Source organism: Portunus trituberculatus, chromosome 43 (assembly GCF_017591435.1).
Source record: "Portunus trituberculatus isolate SZX2019 chromosome 43, ASM1759143v1, whole genome shotgun sequence".
Taxonomy (NCBI): Eukaryota; Metazoa; Arthropoda; class Malacostraca; order Decapoda; family Portunidae; genus Portunus; species Portunus trituberculatus.
This window is the reverse complement of record NC_059297.1, coordinates 4,684,413-4,691,670: the sequence shown is the minus strand read 5'-3', so window position 1 is coordinate 4,691,670 and position 7,258 is coordinate 4,684,413.

Below are 7,258 nucleotides of genomic sequence, written 5' to 3'. Positions count from 1 at the left end.
CTGGGTGGCGGTGAGTGGGAGGGAAAATGATCCCTGGTGAGGGAAGCTGAATAGGTAGTAATAATTTAGGCTAATCAGAGATGAGGATGGTGTTGAGTGGATGAGAGAGGGAAGAGGATGGGATGCTGTAGGATGAGTGGGAGTGAGTGACGGTGCGAGGCGGAGTGAGAGAGTGGGTGAGACACCACTTAGCGGCAGTGATCAGCCTCTCCGCTCAGCTGGCAGTGACGCCACTCCACTCCTCCCCGCGGGGCGTGGGGCGGCCACCGCGCTCCACCGATCACCTCCGTAACTCCAAGGCTTGAGAGGCGTGGTTTTGAGGAGCGCCGAAGAGGCAGTTTGATTGATATTCCGGGACGAAAAGTAACGAGAAAAATTGATTCAGTAGAGTACTGAGCGCGCGTGTTTGTGTTCGGACACTGCCGCTTCGATGACCACATGGCCGGGTCGCCTCGCGGTCTCGAGCCTTGCAACTGGCGCGGGCTTAAGTTACGTGTATTCTTTGCTTCTGCAGCTATTTTCGCGCCAACTGGCCTCATATCTCGATAAAGTCTTCCCGGAGACGTAAATCAAGGGCGACAGCACCGGCGGGAGGAGCGGTGCGCGGCAACACAAGGCGGCAGGGCGCGGGAGGCGGTGTTTGTGGAGATGTCGGGTTGGGGTTAGATAACAGCGCTGGCCCGAAGCTTGGCATGTCTGTAGGCAATTACTGGCCTTCGTCTTCTGCCCTCATCCTCACACAAACCATCGATCTTTACCACAAAGGAGTGCTCACTTCGGACGCTTTGGCCGCAATTTTCAATCCAATCTGAAATGTCCAGGCCGAGATCTTATGTTAATCCGAGATGTTTGATCTGGTGGAGCTCCGGCGGGCGTGGTGGGTCCCTGTGTGCTGTGCTCGGCTGGGCGACGGAGCGGGGCGGCAGGACGAACCATTGTGGCACGGGGGAGGCGGCAGCGGGGGGAGGGCGTGTGTTGAGAACGACAGCATCTGGTGGAACTTGGCTCACCCCGGGCTGCCTCTCCCTCACCGGCCCGTCACCCCGCCCCCTCACCCCCACACCGTGCCGCTGCGCCCCACCACCTGGCCCAAACACCCCTACCGAGGAGTTTTGCTACACGCCCCTCGCCCTCCCTCACACGTCCTCGCCATCCACTCACCCCCCCTCATTTCCATCTCCCTCACACACACACACACACACACACACACACACACACACACACACTTCTGCTTCTTGGTCCCTGTACATTAGCTTTCCTTTATCCATTTTCTGTTCCTTCTTGCTCCATCAGGCCATGCTCTTAGATCTGTTTGTCTGCATGCATCTCTCTCTCTCTCTCTCTCTCTCTCTCTCTCTCTCTCTCTCTCTCTCTCTCTCTCTCTCTCTCTCTCTCTCTCTCTCTCTCTCTCTCTCTCTCTCAAATTCTCCGTCGTTCCTCCCTCTTCCCTCCGTGTCCCTCTCATTCCCTCCTCGTAACCTCCTCCACACATCCCCCCTAATCACCTCTTGCCTCTCTACGACATTCCCGCCGCCCTCCCTCCCTTCCAGCCCTCCCAGCCTACCTCCACGCCTCCATTTCCCTCCACACTCCATCACTACCCTCCCATTATCACCGCCCCCCACCCATCTCCACCCCGCCCATCTCTCTCTCTCTCTCTCTCTCTCTCTCTCTCTCTGCAGGTGTTTTGGATCCCTATATGATATTCTAGTGTTTATTTTTCCCTCTTATCAAATTTTACAGCCTCGTTTTCCTCTCCTGTCTTTTCCTTATCATCCCTCACATTCCTTCACTCGGCCTTTTATTTTATCTTTTTTTTTTATCTTTTTTATCCCTCCCTCTCTCTCTCTCTCTCTCTCTCTCTCTCTCTCTCTCTCTCTCTCTCTCTCTCTCTCTCTCGCTGCACGGAATACCTGCGAGAATAAAAGGTAAAAAACGTAATTGTTATCAAAAGCGGGAACACCTTTGATATGAATATTTACTTTTTTATTTGTTTTACTTATTTTTATTTGAGTGTGTGTGTGTGTGTGTGTGTGTGTGTGTGTGTGTGTGTGTGTGTGTGTGTGTGTGTGTGTGTGTGTGTGTGTGTTATTTATACCCTTAGGAGTGTTGCCTTGGATGTCCAGGTTATATTTACTCCGCCAATTTGGTCTTATATGTTACTCTTATACGTTGACTTTTATTATATTTGTTGCCACCTTTTTATTTTTTATTGTTTCCTTTCATCTGTTTTTTTTCTTTCTCTATTTTTTTTTTTCGTGTGTAGCATCCTGACTGTTTGATTCTTCCTTTTTTATCTTTTTTTTTTTGGAAGTGGGGAGGAGAAGGGGGTTTTGTTTAACGTGTCTAATCCCCTTCGTGTGTGTGTGTGTGTGTGTGTGTGTGTGTGTGTGTGTGTGTGTGTGTGTGTGAGTGTGATCATATGACTAAACTGTGTCGGTGTCCAAATTACCTGACATGAATATTCTCTCTCTCTCTCTCTCTCTCTCTCTCTCTCTCTCTCTCTCTCTCTCTCACCCCTGTTTCTATTTTATTTCTCACATGTTAGATTAAATATGAAAGAATCTTCTCATAAAAATACATTAAAACTTGCACCTCCTGTGTTCTTTAGTATCTTTCATTCATTCTCACCTTTCGTCTTGTTCCAGTGCAGCGAGGTGATCGAATAGAAGTGAGAGAAGTTATTTGGTACCTCTATATCTTCCCGAACCACGCCCTTGTCAACACATCATTGGTGAGTATAGCCCAGTAAACTGTCCCGTCCTGATGGGTGATGTGGGGAAGGACGGAGTGGGAGTGTGGGAGGATAGGAGGGTCAAAGATGTGAGAGGGAGAAAGACGAGGATACAAGGGTGATCGTCTGATGAGAGTTTGGTAGCCTTGGTGCTAAGAGTATGTTAGACAAGAGAATTGTGTGTGTGTGTGTGTGTGTGTGTGTGTGTGTGTGTGTGTGTGTGTGTGTGTGTGTTCTCACTTTACTTGCATTTTTCTCGCATACACACACACAAAACAACCTCGTATTCAAACAATGAAAGTATTTAATAGTATATATTCATTACCACTGTTCTTGTTGCTCCTCATCGTATGCTTACTACCGTTACTCAGAGTTGAAGTCATTCATAGCATCTACACTCCAACGTAAACCGGAATCTGATCAGGATCTACATAGTGTCATCCACTGTAACTCTCAGGTGGACCAGCACGTGACATGGTGACACCTTGGCTGCGGAAGTGTGAGGCGGTGTCATGAACTGATGGCACCTGGCAGCGGGTTTGTCACTTGCCATTAGGTGTGACCAGGCTTGCTGTCCCGTCAAGCTTGAGGAGAAATGACGAACCTGCTTAATTGTTCTCATTGTGCTCGTGTAATGGATCGTTACGTGTGTGTGTGTGTGTGTGTGTGTGTGTGTGTGTGTGTGTGTGTGTTTGTGTGCGTGTGTGGCGTTGGACGACTGTGCTTTTTTCTGTGGCTGTGCTTATGTGGTCTAAGACAAGTGTGCATACTGTGCAGAATTCGAAATAGTATCAAGCCGTTTGTCTCTGCCGCCATTTTCTGCGCATGCGCACTGAGTCGTAACCATGGCAACCAAACAACTGTCAGACCTGCGGAAAATACAACGCAGCCAACTAGCTAAGATTAATAAAAATGAGCTGATCGACGTCATTCTGGCATCAAATATAGACAACGAAGAGTTCCAGCAACTAAACCAAAGGCTAGAAGAAGTGATGAAGGAGATGCAAGCCCTCAAGACTGCAATTATATCTCCTGAGTCTCATCAACAAGAACTACGCTGAGCTCAAGTCTCGTATCGACAAACAAGATGAAGTACTGGCTAAACAACAGCAATTCTTAGAAGCTTTAGATCGCAAGGAGCGTGAAGCAAACATTGTTGTTCTGGGCGTGCCTGACGAGAATGAAGCGTTGGATGGTGCTACAACGGACCAGGAGAAGCTTAACAAGATATGGACCAAAGTAGGCATCAGTGACGTCGAGTGTACCTATCGGAGGCTAGGACGAGAACTACCCGCTGGTGAGGGGCCTACACACCGTAGGAGTCGCCCCATCTTGGTTACGCTTCGGAACAAGGATCTGCGCGCAAGCATCCTCAACAGCGCCAGCCAACTGAAGTCTGCGGGTGACAACTTCAGCCGTATTTACGTCAAGCGGGATGTTCACCCAAGCATCAGGAAGGAGTGGAGGCGTTTGAGAGATGTAGAAGCTGCCGAAAAGTCCCGCCCTGAAAATATGGGCTGCGTCATCAGGCTGGATACCAAGGAGCGTAAGTTATATAAAGATAATATTGTTATTGATAGTTGGAATCCACAGTTTTTTCTCTAAGTAGACCACATCAAGCAAGTTTTGTAAAGATAATATCATGGAATGTTAATGCAGTATGTACAAAGTTGGAAAAAAGTAATGTTCAGTTGTTATTACTTGAATATGATGTTATTTGCCTTAATGAAGTGAAAACATCTCTTCCTGTGTGTTTCCCCAGGTATGTTTCATTCAAGAGTGAGTCAGTTGGTACCGCAGACCGTGGTGGAACAGTTGTCTGTGTTAAGAATTGGTTGGCAGATTTTGTGAGTGATGTGGATACGAGTGTTGGTGATCAAGTTTGGCTGAGGTTTCGAAACATCCAGGATATATTGTTTGGGTTTTGTTACATACCTCCCAATGATTCCCAGTATTACTCTCACGACCTTTTCGCAGCGATTCAAGAAAAATAACCAAGTTCTATGGACACCAGTTTCGTTATAGTGGGAGATATGAATGCCAGATTTGGTAGCAGTGTGAGAGACATATTGAATTTGTTAAATCTTACTAATACTGAAAACCTATCATACCCACATATCCCTGATGATGTTCATGCACCTAGTGATAATGCTGAGCTCTTATCTACTATTTGTATTGATAACACTTTACTTGTCATTAATAACCTGAAATATAAGGATAAGCAGTTCCTGGTGGAAAGACTTTCCGGAGGCGCGACACATGGGTCTCCGAGGTAGATACTTGTGTTGTGTCTGCTAAAATACTTGATTTTGTGAAAGACTTTGCTGTGTTACAGAGAAGTGACCTCCCTTCGGACCACGCCCCCATCACAGTCAGTGTTGCCAGTAAGGGTGTGGATGTTAGCAGGTTGGTGGCCAGGGCAGGAATGTTGGGAGATCACGCTGCTCTTTATGGTAATGCCAGTAAAATAAGACAATGTAAGAAACCGGTCAAGTTCAACAGTATTGAGAAAAATCTGTTTGTAGACAGCATCCCTCATATTAATCTGTTTGAAGGTGACCTCGATGTAGACAATGCTGTACAAGAGTTATCCAACACACTATATACTTGTGCACAGAATAGTGTGCGGCAAAATGAACAGGAAGTTGGTAATTTTACTAGTAACTGGTAGATGGGAAAACTTATTAAGTGACGCAGATGACGCTAGAGTGTGGAAGGCAATTGACTGGAAGGGTGATTATAGTATGGATTATCGCCAGGATAGCTTGTGTCCCAGTGACCAGGATTTCAAAACGCACTTTGAAGCAGTACTGAACCACCCCACTGATGACACGGACCAAGACGGAGACGACGAAACAAATGGCGTCACTATCCCTATTCTTGATGAGCCAATCACGCCCGCAGAGGTGCAAGAACAGTCGAAGAGGATGAAACCTGATAAAGCCTGCGGGCCTGATGGAATACCTCCTGGTGTATTCTCTCTGTTGCCAGTTCATTGGATATATAGTTTGGTGGCTTTGTTTAACAGCATCTTCTTAGCAGGCAGTTATCCTCAATCATGGATAAGAGCGAAGGTTTTTTACAGTTTTCAAGAAAGGTGACAGAAAAGACCCGAGTAATTACCGAGGTATAAGTGTAATCAACACCTTGGCTAAATTATACGATATGGTTCTGTGCCAGCGGTTAAGCCTGTGGTTCAAGCCTTTTAGGAACAAGCTGGGACACAAAGAAGGCGTAGTTGTATTGAACATATCGTTACGCTTCGCATTCTCTCTGACATGGCCAGACGGAAGAAAACAAAATTGCATATAACTTTCATTGATTTTTCAAAGGCGTACGACTTAGTCCCGAGGAAAAAGTTGTTTGCTGTGTTACGGCGTTATGGGTGTGGTACAGTGATGGTGGCGGCGCTAATGGCCATGTACCGTGTTACAGAAAGTTTGATAGGCGGGGCTGTGGTGACAGCTACACGCGGAGTCAGACAGGGTTCGCCTACATCTTGTTTTTTGTTTATTGTATTTGTTAATGAACTTATTCGCCTCATGAAAGAAAATTGTCAACCTGAGCAACTCATCGGATGGATACATATACTGGTTCTCATGGATGATACAGTATTATTGTCAACTAGTAGACAGAATTTGTTAAAAAAGTTAGAAATACTGAAAAAGTTTTGTGAAGAGTTTGGTATGGTAATCAACTGCACTAAGACAAAATATTTTGTAATTAATGGAGAAGAGAGAGATACGGAGCCGATACAGATGAACGACTTGGTGATAGAACACTGCATGAATTATGTGTACTTGGGGTCACCGTTCACCTGTGACGGCTCAGTGTCCTCGGCTGTCCGGGCGCATGCTAAAAGAAAACTGTCCCACATATTAAAGTATGTGTCCTTTCTCAAGAAAAACAATGATATTCCATTTGTTGTAAAGCGACGAGTCCTCGATGCTGCCATGATGTCATCCCTGCTGTATGGATGTGAGTCCTGGGTAGGGGCTGATATCAAGCCTGCTATTAAGCTGTATAATTGGGGTATTAAACAACTACTTGGGGTCAGGAAAACAACATCAAACTTGGTCTGTTATGCTGAAGCTGGCTACCCTCTGCTCCCAGATTTGATTAAGTTCAAACAACATAAGTTTTTTAGTAGTATGTGGTCTCAGAGGTCAAGTATGTCAGATGACCCATTAGCACTTTCCATCCGAATGGTGACCAGCACAAACACGCACATGGGCAAATTAATTCAAAATTTCATTGATAATGATCCTCCCGACCCGACCTCTTTAACGAGTAATGTACATAATGTAATAGAGAATTCTAATTCATCAAGGTGTACTATATATAGAGATCAATCCAAGCTTATCGGTACACCATATATATACAAATAAACATCTGATAAACGAGTCCGACCGCATAGCGTTTACTCGTTTCCGAGTAAGTGGCCACAATCTTATCGTAGAAACCGGCCGTTGGAATAGACGAGGTCGTGGCCGCCTTCCTTTTGAAGAACGTGTGTGTGTATGT